Here is a 14,042-nt window from a genome sequence, read left to right as displayed (position 1 = left end):
AAGTCAGTCACTGGAGACAGGCCTGAGGTTTCCAAAGCCAGTCCCACTTCCTGTCTACTCAGAACCCCGAGTAGCGAGACAGTGTGATTGCTTCCCACTGCTATGACTCCCCTGACATGGTGGATTGAATCCCCTCAGAAATATGGATCAAATGAAATCCTTCCACCTTTAGATGAGAAAGAACTGACACACTCAGGGAAAAGAGAGCAAGGGAGTGAGAGAGGAATGGGGCTGGGGAGGGAGTTCTGAGCTAAAGCACCATAGATTTTATGTTTCTTGTTTACACATCTCAGGAACCCTAAATAACCTTGCTTTAGATGTGGCTTTGAACTTGTGTTCCTTCTGCTTGAGCTGGCATCATAGCCATATGCTGTCACAACGGGCTGCGATTCTAGTGGTTTGTATTTTAACAGTAAACAGTGTAAGTTCAATTAGATTAAATTAGAAGCAACAAAACTGTGAGTCTTTTGCAATCTCCCCAGGCTATACTGTGTGGAATATATTTCCTTCCTACACACTTGAACAACTGAGATTCTCCCAAAAGAAATCACACGAGAAACCAACCGCTTTACTAAATATCCTTTCTCTTGGGAGTGCCTCCGGTTGCTGACTAGACAATCTTTGTCTCGTGGACATTGGTTTACTTTTTCCTTTTCTTGATAAAAAGTCTTTAGGGACCTCCAAGCTTGTTCCTTGTGGACTGTGAATCGTCCTGCAGTGCTAACTGCACAGCAGATGGCCTTCCGAAGAAAAGCACAAGTTCCTTTGCTCAGTGAGCCTTTGTGTTGGCAATTCTGACATTTAGCTCAGAGAGCCAGTGTCTGCTATCTGCCCTGATGGACCCGGGAGACAAGAAATCCTAACTCAGGTATACATGGCTTTGATAATACAGGGGGGATCCTATGATTTCTATTTTCATTATAACATGGGTTGTATTGAACAGTCTATTTCTATATTCAGTTCATTGGCAACAGTCATTTGTTTTTGTTTGTTTGTTTGTAAATTACAATAATGTACCAGTATACTATTTCCCATGAGTAAGGAACTTGGGATACTAGAAATGCTAGTAGCAAAATGTTATTTCTAAGTCAAATATCATAGAGTAGCTTCTGAAATATGTATGAGACCAATGAATAATGGTTACTGTCCTAGCACCCTAATAAGTACTGCAAAGCATTTAGTATCCCGTGACTGATATGTAGTTATTTTGCTTCATTATCTCATGGGAAACCTTTGAAAGTAATTTGAAATGTACCATAATGGAACAGAAAGTGTCTGATCAATCCACTCCTTGATGAAGAAGAAATGGGAAGGATAGTGGAGAGAGTTGGGAACAGGAGCAGAAGTATAAACCAGGCTCAATGCTATAATTATAGCATTCAAGAAGTTGATTTCGAGACTCTGAGGCCAGCCTCGCCTATATACTAAATTCTAGGCTAGCCTGGGCTGCCGTAGATCCTATCAAAAAGGAAACAATAAAGCCAAATAAAGCTTTCACATGCTCACATTAGCACCACGCCTAGCACCACTCTTGCATTAATTCAATCTGTGCATTGGTTAATTTGATTGAAGTAATTTTACTTCAATGTATGATAAACTTGAGACACAGATATGATTGCTTGATGTTTGATCAGAGTATGCTTAGCCATAATTATAACACTTTCATTTCAGGAACTGTCTAAATGAAGTATAATTGAAAACTTTTAATAGAAAGTTTTACAAAGCTTACTAATGATTTCAAAACACGTTACTTCTTTATACTGAGAACATGGAAATAATTCCTTAATCTTCCATCCAAGGCTTTGCTTATCCGCCCCCATATTAGTGATTCCTGTTGCTTAGTAAGAACTGCATTATACCCAGGTGAGGTGGTCCTACATCCCCTCTGGGATACACTATCAGGTGTCATGCCCTTTGCCTGGGGTAATTTTCTGTGTGTCCTCCATCCTAGTAAGTAAATGCCTTCTGTCAGGCATCTTTTGGTCTCTCTGATTTAGAAGTTTTTATTGTCTTTTTAACTCACTAGCCTGTTGAGCCACCTGCCTGGTCCTGCATACATTGCTTTTTCTTCACTAAGAAACTAGTTAGTTCTTTAAGGATGAGAGTAGTGTGTAACACAGATCTCAGAGGTACAAAACAGCATATTAGTTCCACAAAGCAATTCCCAAAACAACTCAAATAGCTAAAAATTAGTTCACTCTCTGTTCAAAAACTATAACAGTATCTCTGAAAGTCAAGGTTCAACACAGTAATGTGGAATTGGATATTCTGAGACTGATAGTTAAAAAAGACATTGGATCCTAAGCAGAAGTTGACTCAGAATTGCATAGACAAGACAACTAAATTGCAGGAACCTAGGAATTATTTGTGTGTGTCTCCCAATTCCTGCCCCTTTGGGAAAATATTTATCTCTTAGTGCCTAGAATGGTGACTTAGTTGTCCCTATGCTAAAAATGTGAAGGACTTTGGGCCAAGGTGTTCTGATATTACTGATTATGGGAAGATACAGGGAGAATGGAAAGACTTCGAGAGACAGACATACAATGAGGATGCATCGTTCCATGTGTTTGCAGCTATAGACAGTCATGGTGAAATCAACAGGTAAAAAAGAAACACAACACACAGAGAGGGTAGGTTTTCAAGGCCATGTGCATGTTAACATTGTGAGCTATCATAAGGGAATGAGTACTTTTCAACCACTGGACAGATGTTCCCACAGAAAGAATAATTTTTACAGTAGTAAATCTAGCACAACAGTGATATATAAGGTTAGTATTTTAAAATTAATTGAACGCCTCACAATATGAGGCAACAATGAAAAAATGAAAATAGCAATACAATTTTACCTGAAGCAATATCAACAACATGCAAACACAGCAATAAATTAAGAGATACACGACCTCTGTAGTGGAAGCTGCAGAGCACTGCTAAACGGAATCAAAGCCCTTGACAATAGGGCTCCACACCATGCTATTTATAAGACAGTCATCCTGTCAAAATTGATGTATAGACTCTGTGTACTATCCATTAAAACTCAATAAATTTGTTATAAGAAATTGCCACTTCAGTTCTATAAGTTTCTCTGAAATATTGATATATAAAAGTTATGATACACTTGAAGAATTAAAAAAATAACGATGATTCCTATTATTGGCTTTTGAGTCACTCTAAATCTTCAGTAATTAAGGCAGTGTCATACTTGTGTGTGTACAGATGAGTAATCAATCGTTCGATTAGGAACAGACCATTCGTAAGTACTCAGTTGATGATCCCTGAAGGCAACAATGTAATTTGAAGATCCTGTCAAATGTGCTGGAGAAAATGGCCGTTTGAGAATGGGCAGTAATGAGCCTATAGAAGATGCTATGCTCAGATCCTTGCCAGAGTCTTTGGATGTTTTCATGGCACTGGGCACCGTTTGTTCCTCTCTGCCTGACTTATTACTGCTGACACATGCCCAAGTCAGTCCAGTGATTGCCACAGGAACTCACTTTGAAGACTCAAAAGTGCCCAAAGATTTACCAGCTACCCAGGCACAGCCATAACTAGTAAAGTGCTGCAGTAGAAAATAGAACTGACTTTGTCCCTAGAAGGGGCGTGTCTGTGATGTAATGATGCGACTGGTCAAGATCAGTCTAGGACATCATCTGAAATTTTGATTTTTTTTCATTGTGTTCTTGTTTCTGTTGGACATTGTGAACATTTCCTTTATAAATAATTTGCAATGGACTGTTAGCTCAAGATCTCCTCTTTGAAGTACTTAACTAGTACCACAGTACAATCAACACATATGCACACACACAGACACACACACACATATCGACCTATAGATACACACACACATTGCACACAGACATGAATGCAAATGAATACAAGACCTGAACCACAGATCTAAATGTGTCAGCTCATCTTACAAAACCTAAAGAAGAAATATGGAAGAATGTTTTCATGACTTTGGATTAGGAAAACATTTCTCCAGACACATTTTATATTTTCTATAAAGTAAAAAATACATTTGGCATCAATAGAACTAACACTGTCTAACAAAATATCATGAAGAAAGTGAAAAAATGTGAAGTTGAAAGCAGGCAAATTTCATGGGTGCCGTAGAAGGAAGAAGAATGCTTAGGTGTAGATGAGAAAACTGAAAAGTTACACCAAAGATGCTCTAGTGAGAAGAAACTGACTGACATTTTTAAGTGTTTGATAATTAATGAGATAAATATAAAAGTAAAAACATTTTCAAAAGCTCAAAATTTCCTAGGATTAGGATCTAAAAATCTCTATATAAAACCATAAACTTTAGCATATTCAATAACAGAAAAAATACGCTGGATCAAGATGCATTCCTCAATGGGAGCTGTGATTTCAAAATTAAAGTCATGGTCTTCAAATGCACTAAAGCGTTTGAACTTGGAATTTGTCACAGTCAAGTAAATATATATTCAAAGCATTATTTCATCTTGCTTAGAGTAGGGTTTCACAAACACAATGTGGCAGATAATGAGTATCTCACCCCTATGCACAAAAATTGTCTGGAAGAAACAGAGAACAGATAAATATTTTCTGAACAAATCTGCAAATATGAATTATTATGTAAAATAGAAGGTGCAAATATAACCTATGCCTCTAATTAAAGGTTACATTCATAAAGATAGGAAGTTTGAGGGAGAAGAAAAACAATTTACAGTATGATATTAATTCATAATTCTAATTTTGTTCCTAATTCAAAGTATGTAACATTTGTATGCAGAGAAATATGTGTGTGCAATATATATGTTCTATATTTTTATGAAAATAAAGTTCATCATTACTGAATTAAATCAGACAAGAACACAATAGTTTCCTTAAAATAGAGAAAAAAGTGAGGAGATACAGAAAACAAACAGACAGGAAAAGGAAGGAAATGACACTATTCATCAGATGAGTCCAAGTGAAAGTTCTGATGTAAAAACTATCAACTGCACATTACAGAGGCCAGTGCTTGTGAGCTTCATTGTGTTAAATAGTGTGGTGCCAACATATAGAGGGGAACTATCAGAGCTGCAGGAAGACTGGAAACAGCTGTGATGACATTTTCTTGTAGACAGCTGGCATCTATAACTTTTCAATAGGCTAATGGCACGTAATGACTAAAGGATATTGAAAAATAAAATAACTGAAACTGAAAATCTTCAATATACATGTGCCCTCACAAAAACAATAAATTTGGCCAGTAACTGTGAAGTCTTAACAAATCTGAATCAAGCAGCAATTGCCTATGGAAACATCAATTATATATATATATTCAATAAATATTAGTGTATATATATAACAAAATTACTAAATTAATGCTCAAGCAATTAGAATTTTCTTGAAATTTAAAAGCCGACCTATATTTGTCAGCTTGCTTAGGAAAGTAGGGTATTTGTGACCTTGAGAGCTTTGTGACAGGAATTACAGTTGCAGCACCAAGTGTCAGATTACCGGTCAGAATCAGGCCTGACTTATCAATTGGGTTGCCATACTCAATGACTGTCACACGTCAATGAAAGCCCTCAAAGGTCTTCATCACTACAAAATACAGCAAAGGTCATTTAAAAGCACCGCATTCTATTTAGAGGATCTATGCCTTGAATCCCAAGGAAAGTGGGATGAACATAAAAGAATGCAATGCATTAGCAAACTAGAATTCAAAAATTAGAATCAGTGAAGATTAAGCCACTGAAACAAACTCCAGACAAAAGTACACAAGTATGAGAAACAAGGATAAAAATCCAGTGAGGGAAAAGGAAAGCTGTTATCTATATACATATACAGAAAACTTCTCCAGGGGATCTTATCCCTGTATCAGAAATGACTCTACATATAAAGCTCAGAGAGAGATTCCAGTCCTGTCTAGACTGATTGGCTTGAGAGTAGCTAAGGAAGGGACCCCAATCCCCAGGCAAAGTCGCTGGGTTTCACAGTCCCTGAAGAATCACCTTCTCTGAGCTCCACTCACTGTCTCAAGCTTGCAGAAATGCAGGTTACTATAGAGCGCCAACGTGCCGTATTCAGAACATTGATGCCCAGAAGGAGAATGTAAATCACCTCACTTAAATACACCACAAAAGTGCCCCATTTCGATTATGCAATGCAGATACTAAAATAACTTTCAGAAAACTAAATGTTCTATTTAAAATGCAATGAGCTCTCAGTGAAGGGACTGTCTTTTAAAGCCCTTGCTATACAAACCTTGTGAAACAGCGTCAGAATGCGTCAGTTTACACACACAGACACAGATCCTCATTGCAGCTCATGCTAAGTATTCATTCAAGAAAAATCTAAACTCTATGCCATCTGGAGAGGGGGTGAGAGAGAGAGAGAGAGAGAGAGAGAGAGAGAGAGAGAGAGAGAGAGAGATCACCAAACAGAGGAAAGAAAGAAGGAGAAAATCGTCAGCATATACCACTTGTCTGTATTCCAAGTTAATGTTATTGAGAATCAAAGAGATCAGACTGTGTTAAGAGAAAATTATAGCTGTCATATTAAATTTAAACCAGGGATTGCTATAAAATGTTTTAATTTGGTTCTTGTTTTTCTGCTCCAATGCATGAAGTGAGTAAGCACTCTCCCTCCGTGACTCTCAAAACCAGCCTGGTTCAAAAGTGATATTAGACCTCAGGGTACTGGGGTAAAACACACCTTCACAAACCCCGGAGTGATGAACTGTCATCTCTGGCTGAGTGCCAATTGCAGGTTAGCAGAACCCAGAATCCACAGTTGAGATGATGGGAAATCACCAACACTCCCTTCTGGTTCTCACTAAGTCAAAGGAAAATATTGGACAGCTTGAGGATCTTGGTCTTTCTACATGTACTCCAGAGATGGTCAGGAGAGGCTGAGAAAGTGCTTGGAGCACTAGACATTGGGGCAATTTGCTTCCTGAAACAAGACACAGCTTGCAGAAGTGGTGCTAAGTGCCATTCATTGCAATGAACCCTCAGGGCTCACAGACTTCCCCCTATGTCATGCCCGAGCACTGTGAATATGACAGAAATGGGTCAGTTCTCAGGAAACGGGCATCTGTTTCTGTGTCTTCTAAGCAGAGTCTGCATGAAGGAACAAAGGCGATGTTCTGTACCGGCTTTCACTAGAGGATGGCACACTTATGCAGAGAGAGAGGGGAGGGGTAATAGGAGGTGCACTGGGCAGTGTATTAAGCCAGTGATAACATTCAGATTCCATTACACTTAAGGGCAGTGCAGTTTCTTTTTGAACCTTCCCCTGTGACACTCGTCAGTCCTGGTGACAGTACACAGACATCAGGCTTTGATTATGAGTCTTCATATGAACTACTCTTTGGTGAGCATCCGTGCTGGGAGCCATATGACTTCTCCAGGAGACAAGGCCCGAGAACAGCATGAATAAGTTCTCCTTTCAGCAAGGCCTGGAAGATTTTAACCCATTTTTGGCAAGGTCAATGGCTAGTTTGTTGTATATTTCTGAGCATGCTCCCAGCAGCAAATGTGTTACCTGTTCTCTTTGTTTTCCTTAAACAAATTGGTGCTGTCTGCCTCTAGTTTCACCTTCTTAGAGTCTTAGAGAAAATGGCTATTGCATTGGGAAAACTTTCCCCGATGATTCTCCTCTGGGTGAGCCAAAGGGGATGTTGTATAAAATATACAGTGGATCTGACTCAGCTCTTCAAGTCTTTGATGTTTCAAGTGTGACCATGAATTCGAGATTCTCAAGACTAGGATGCTGCCTTTCTAACACACCTTGTAACAAGTCTGAAAGAGTCACAGTGGTTCAGAACATTACATATTTGCATAATTGTCCGGGAGAGAATGATTCTAACCACAGGAGTCTAAGAGTCATGCAAATGAAGAGATGATATCAAGACTTAATGGGAACAGTCTAAGGACAGGGAATGAAGCAGAATCATAGAAACTCACAATGCCCTCAGTTCTATACCTGTGCCAAAATTGTAGGAGCCAACGCCTTAGGAAGCTGAGAGGAAGGGGACATGAGAACAAGGAATAAGCACTGCCAACTATTAGAAGAAGCCTTTTAGTTATGTAGTTTACAGGATGGTAGGAAGAAACCTGGTATATCCCCTATAGGAGACAGAGTAGTATAAGATAAAGAAGTGATTCAGCCTTGGCTGAGTTGATTGGGAGAGTTTAGATTTGATTAGAGCTAAAATTCTCTTTCACTTTGCATAACGATGTAATGGCAAGTGTTGCCATCTGAGCACACTGTTCCACCTGTAGGTGTGCCTAGTTGGAAAACTTCCTTTGTTGCTTGCTATTCTGCCTATGCTTCTAATATTAAGACTACGAATCGAGTAGGTAATGATTACCCGTCGGGAAGTTGAGGGACAGAAAAGGAGGAGATAAGAGAACAAACTGACAATTATTGTAATTATTGTTAAAAATTAAAGAAACAAATATGATTGTAAAACTGTTCACACAAACTATTAAAACCATTTAAATATAAATGACTCAGGCTATCTGGGGCCACTTGTTTTCAAAAGGTGGTCAGACTTTTCTTTGTTTCTCTGATTTCACACATCCTTCCCAGGTGATTGGGACCCCTTAAGAGCAAGGCTCTGAGCACATCTGGTTCCAACTGGCTGAGGGGAGGGACTCCTGGATATGTGCCTTCATCAGTCCTACTTTGGTACCCAGCTAGAGGGGAATCAGGCAACATTCACTCAGGTTTGCTAAACCTAAGACACAGTTCTCAAGGAAGTTTCCAGTCTTGCTTCTGCAGAAAATGATTCAGATTGATAATCATCACCAAGACCTTTGCTTTCTCATGTCAATAATTATTTGGAAAGCTTCCAAGAGCAGTCATCCATAAATAGGAAAATCTGTATTATCTCATAGTTAAAACTTCTGCAGAGATTGGCAGTATAAATAAATATATCTATACCTGAATAGTGCATTATATTCAAATATATATAAGATAGACAAAAATCAGACATTTATAAACCAGTTTTAAAAAATAAGGGATTAAAAGAATATTCAGTAGGGATATAGGATCAGAGGAAACAAGAAAAATGAACTAGCTAAAAGGGAAAATGTGTAATAAAAAAGGCTAAGTATAAACGTATGCATTGTTTGACTATAGAAACTTAAATATGCATATATTTATTTTTAAGACATAAAATACTTTTCTCCCTCATCAAGTAAATGTCACAGGACAACAGACAGAGAGAATCACAGGAAACCACAACTGATCAAACCGCAGTGAACAAGCGACTGTGTGGTGCCCAGCCCCAGCTGATACACCTACAATACAACTCCTGTACCAAGGCTCGCAGATAATAATAAAGAATGAGTGGAAGGATTTCCAAGAGTCAGAGTGACAAGGACTTTTGCTGGGAGGTTTAGTGTCCTATAAATGTCAGAAGAAGTCTCACTGACATAACTACCTAAATAAAACCCTAGCAAGGGAGAGAGGGAGAGAGAGAGGGAAAAAAAGAGAGAGAGAAAGAAAGATGGGGAGATGGAGGGTAGAAATGGAAAAAGAGAAATTTTGTAATTATATTAAATTTCAAAAAATAAAATTAGTTTTAAATATTTTAAAAAGAGAAACATAGACAAAATAATGATGCTAAAATACATTTCAAGAGTCAACACTATTGGTTAGGAAAGTTCTTCTATTAACAATCAAATAAGCATCTTTTTCAAATTAAAGCATTGCAGAAAAGTGAGCAAGTTGGAATAATGAATAAAGATACAGTCACGTCATGGCAACCAAGTCTCCCAAGCATATGAAAATGTAAAACCTGTGTGTCCCATTTTCCTCAGTGTCTGCATTAAACTGCTTTTGTTTCCTTCACCCCATGGTCAGCCTCCAGTTCTTCCTTTCACCATGTTCCCAATGCCTTCCCCACCATTTCTAATACATTCCATTATTCCTCTAACTGTTTTGCAATGAGCAAAGAGGTTAGTAGCCTAGTGATTCACTGTCCAGTGCCTTATTTGGGGGACATTGATTTAAATAGAACAAGTCATATTTCTGGAAGAGAAATATCTTTTATTCCGTTTTATTTTATTTTTGTAAGACTGAATAGGAATTTACTTGTGTGGAGGAAGAGATATTTCCTAAAAAATTTAAATGTATCCTATGGTAGGCCTCTGGTTTCCCACCCATGTTGCAATCAATATAAAGGATGACTATAGGCTTCTGTTCTATTTCTCTTCTTCTACCAATGCCATACTATAAACACCCTCATCTTATGCATGCCTAAATGCCCTGCAGCAATAGCTGCCGTTGTCCTTGTGTTCTGACAAGAATCCTAGAATATAGAAGTTTAATCGCCATGCCACCATCATTCTTGAAGACACATAAAGGTCATTTATATATTGGTAGGATGGAAAAAAGAAATAAGAATAAGTTCTTTATACATTTTGGAGATCAAATCTTTGTCTGATGTGAGGTTGGTGAAGATTTCCCATTCAGTAGGATGCCTTTTTTTTTTAGAGAGTTCAAGAAATTGGACATGAAAATTCTAATTAACCCAATTAAAAAATGGGATACTGAATTGAAAAGAGAATTCTCATCAGACGAAGTTCAAATGGCCAAAAGACACTCAAGGTCATGTTCAACCTCCTTAGTGATCAGGGAAATGCAAATCAAAACAACTTAGAGATACTATCTTACACCTGTCAGAATGGCTACAATCAAAAACACCAATGATAGCCTACGCTGGAAAGGATGTCGAGTAACGGGAACACTCATCCATTGCTGGTGGGAATGCAAACTTGTGCAACCACTTTGGAAAGCAGTGTGGCAGTTTCTCAGGAAATTGGGAATCAATCTATCTCAGGATCCAGCAATACCACTCTTGGGAATATACCCAAGAGATGCCTCATACTACAAAAGCATTTATTCAACTATGTTCATAGCAGCATTATTTGTATAGCCAGAACCTGGAAACAACCTAGGTGTTCCTCAATGGAAGAATGGATAAAGAAAGTGTGGAATATATACACATTAGAGTACTACTTAGCAGTAAAAAATAATGACATCTTGAATTTTGCATGCAAATGGATAGAAATAGAAAACACTATCCTGAGTGAGAAAACCCAGACCCAAAAAGATGAATATGGAATGTACTCACTCATTAGTGGATTCTAGCCATAAACAAAGGACATTAAGCTTATAGTTCACAAGCCTAGAGAAGCCAAATAACAAGGTGAACCCAAAGAAAATCATATATAGATTCTCCTGGAAATTGGAAGCAAACAAGATTGCCGGGAAAAAGTTTGGAGCATGAGGTTGGGGGTAAGGGTGGAGGTGGGGGTAGGGGAAGGGGAGAGGGGGAGAGAGAAGGGAGAAAGGAAAGACTGGAGAGAGCTTGGGGGAGTGGGAGGGTGGAGATGGAGAAAGGGTGGCTATAGGAGCAGGGAAGAAGATATCTACATTAAGGGAGACATTTTAGCGTTGGCAAGAGACTTGGCTCTAGAGGGGTTTCCAGGTGTCCACGGGATGTCCCCAGCTAGGTCCTTGGGCAGCAGAGTAGAGGGTACCTGAACTGGCCTTGCCCCACTATCACACTGATGAATATCTTGAATATCACCATAGAATCTTCGTCCGGTGATGGATGGAGATAGAGACAGAGACCCTCATCAGAGCAACAGACTGAGCTCCCAAGATCCAGTTGAAGAGCAGAAGGAGGGAGAAGATGAGCAAGGAAGTCTGGACCACGAGGGGTTGGTTCACCTACTGAGACAGTGTGCCTGTTCTAATGGGAGCTCACCAAATCCAGCTGGACCAGGACTGAATGAACATGCAATTAAACTGGACTCTCTGAATGTGGCTGACAATGGGGGCTGACTGAGAAGCCATTGATAAAGGTACTAGGACTTGTTTCTACTGCATGTACTGGCTTTTGGGGACCCTAGTCTAATTGGATGCAAAGCTTCCTAGGCCTGGATGTAGCTGGGAGGGCCTTGGACTTCCCACAGGGCAGTGTTTTTTGCCCTCTCTTAAGGAGGGAAAGAAAGGGAGGAAGCTGAGTGGAGGAGCGGGAGGGGAATGGGAGGAGGGGAGAAAGTGTAAATTTTTTAATGGAAATAAATAATAATAATAATAAAAGAAATAAGAATAAGGAATTTGTTCCATGAATGTATGTTATACTGTTATTAAAAGAGAATTTGATAACAGTGAACAGCCTGTTAAATCAACACGTGGTATGGGGGGGTGATTATAAATTGTGGTTTCCTCTTCCTCAGGAAATGTGTGTTAAAATGTTAATTAAACTTTAGGCACAAAGATCCAGCTTCCTGTCTTTGCATGCTCTTCTTCATCGTCAGCTTGATTAGCTCTGAGGATGCTAGGGTACTATGCGAAGACCTCACAACTTGATAGAACTGTGTAATACACTTAGCTATGGGGAAGTAATCAACTGTGAGCCCTGATTACCATTCCCATTCAGTTTCTGTTTACTGTGAGGTTAGTGTGGTGGATGGGAGAAGGCACCGTCCCAGTGGTAAGGGCACCACCAAGCATCTGACTTCTTAACACTGCTGTTCTGAAAGAGTGTTACATACATTCATCACAGTGAGAGTCGCATGAGACTGCTCAAAGTTATTATTGCTGTTGTGAGGCTATTATTACTATCATTATGTAACACTCCAGAAGCGATGGTAGGAACATTTCACATTGACAAGCGAGCAATTGTCTATATCATCTTTAAGACGCATGAATGGAGGCTAAAGTATTTTCTCCATCTCCACTTTCTAAACCCTTGAAAAACAGAATGACCACACTTGGAAAACCTTAAAAACAGTAGCTTTCATGAGGAATCAAATGCAGACTTCCATGCCAAACATCAGAACTGTTCCTGCAGCAAACACTTTAGCCCAGTCACCAAATGTTTTGTCCCCAGAGTAAGCTTTTCATAACAAGATGCCTAGAACTTTCTGGAATCTTCTGTGAGTAAATTAGAACAAATGAGGAAGGTCATAACTTCTGCATTTACTTTAACTTCCTCAGGCTGCTCATTCTTCCATATGTAGAAAACTAAAGATCATGTTCATGTCCATCTTAATGTGGGAAATGCACATCCTGTCATAGAAAAGATATGCAGAGTTAAAACACTTTGATGTTAAAATAAACACCACATTTTAAAGGAAGAACAATGTTCTGCCTAAGTAGGTCTTTATTCTCCCAAGATTAAGTGGGTTAATAGTATAAAAAGCAAAGCTCTGGCTTCCTCAGATGCAACGAAGATTCTTGTTATCTCAGCACTTGTTAAATGGAGAACTTTGTTCCAACTCCCAGCCGAACAGTCACCTATAGCAAGTCGAACTTAAGTAGGCAGATCTTTGATGTGACTAGAGATAACAGTCCTGTGCCCTCAAATGTCAACTTTCAGCATATTTAAGTTGTGCACAAACAGACGAAGAGCTAGACTAAATGGCGTGTCTTCCTGGTGAGCCATCTCAGTGCCTTCAGACTCGCTCAGCAGATAAAAAGATACATATCAGATCTCACTGGGGTTACAATAAGTAATAAGGAGTCAATAATTAGTAAATGCAAATGTGAGTTATTAGCTCATTTCAAAGATACTTTCCATAATAACAGCAAGATTTCTCTAATTGTTCCACACTTACAAGTAGGAAAATTTAACGTGAGGCATCCAAGTTCTTTCTTTGCAATGTTTGGAACTCATCCTTGTTTTTCTTTCCCTGTCTCTAAACAGAAATACAAGCTTAAAAATATCAAAATTTACCATATGGAAATTTCACTCTTTCACTTATGCTATTTAGTAGTTTCCATATTGCTGCTATGTCTCCATTTTTCTAAAATAAAAAAAGGAAAAATAAAGCAAATGATTTGCCTAATTTTTTTTCCAGCTCTGGAAGAAGCAGTGACATAGGAAAAAAATGCCTCATCTTTAGGAAAACAGCAAAAGGCAAAAACAGAGGCATGCACAGAAGTGGCCTTGCACAGTGGGGTTGAACTCCTAGAAGGAAATTGATACTTTCTGGATAAAAATGGAACAGAACCAAGACATTATAATGAGAGTTATTCGGTGCTAGAGAAGACCCCTTAAAAAT

General features: G+C 38.8%; 1 protein-coding gene across 1 annotated transcript in view; it reads right to left on the bottom strand.

The window, feature by feature from the left end:
- Positions 1–14,042, bottom strand: part of Thsd7b (thrombospondin type 1 domain containing 7B) — an 857,540-nt gene that overhangs the window by 67,007 nt on the left and 776,491 nt on the right. The gene's annotated exons all lie outside the window — the stretch shown is intronic.

This window comes from Microtus pennsylvanicus, chromosome 10 (genome assembly GCF_037038515.1).
Source record: "Microtus pennsylvanicus isolate mMicPen1 chromosome 10, mMicPen1.hap1, whole genome shotgun sequence".
Classification (NCBI taxonomy): Eukaryota; Metazoa; Chordata; class Mammalia; order Rodentia; family Cricetidae; genus Microtus; species Microtus pennsylvanicus.
This window is presented reverse-complemented; position numbering and strand designations above follow the sequence as displayed.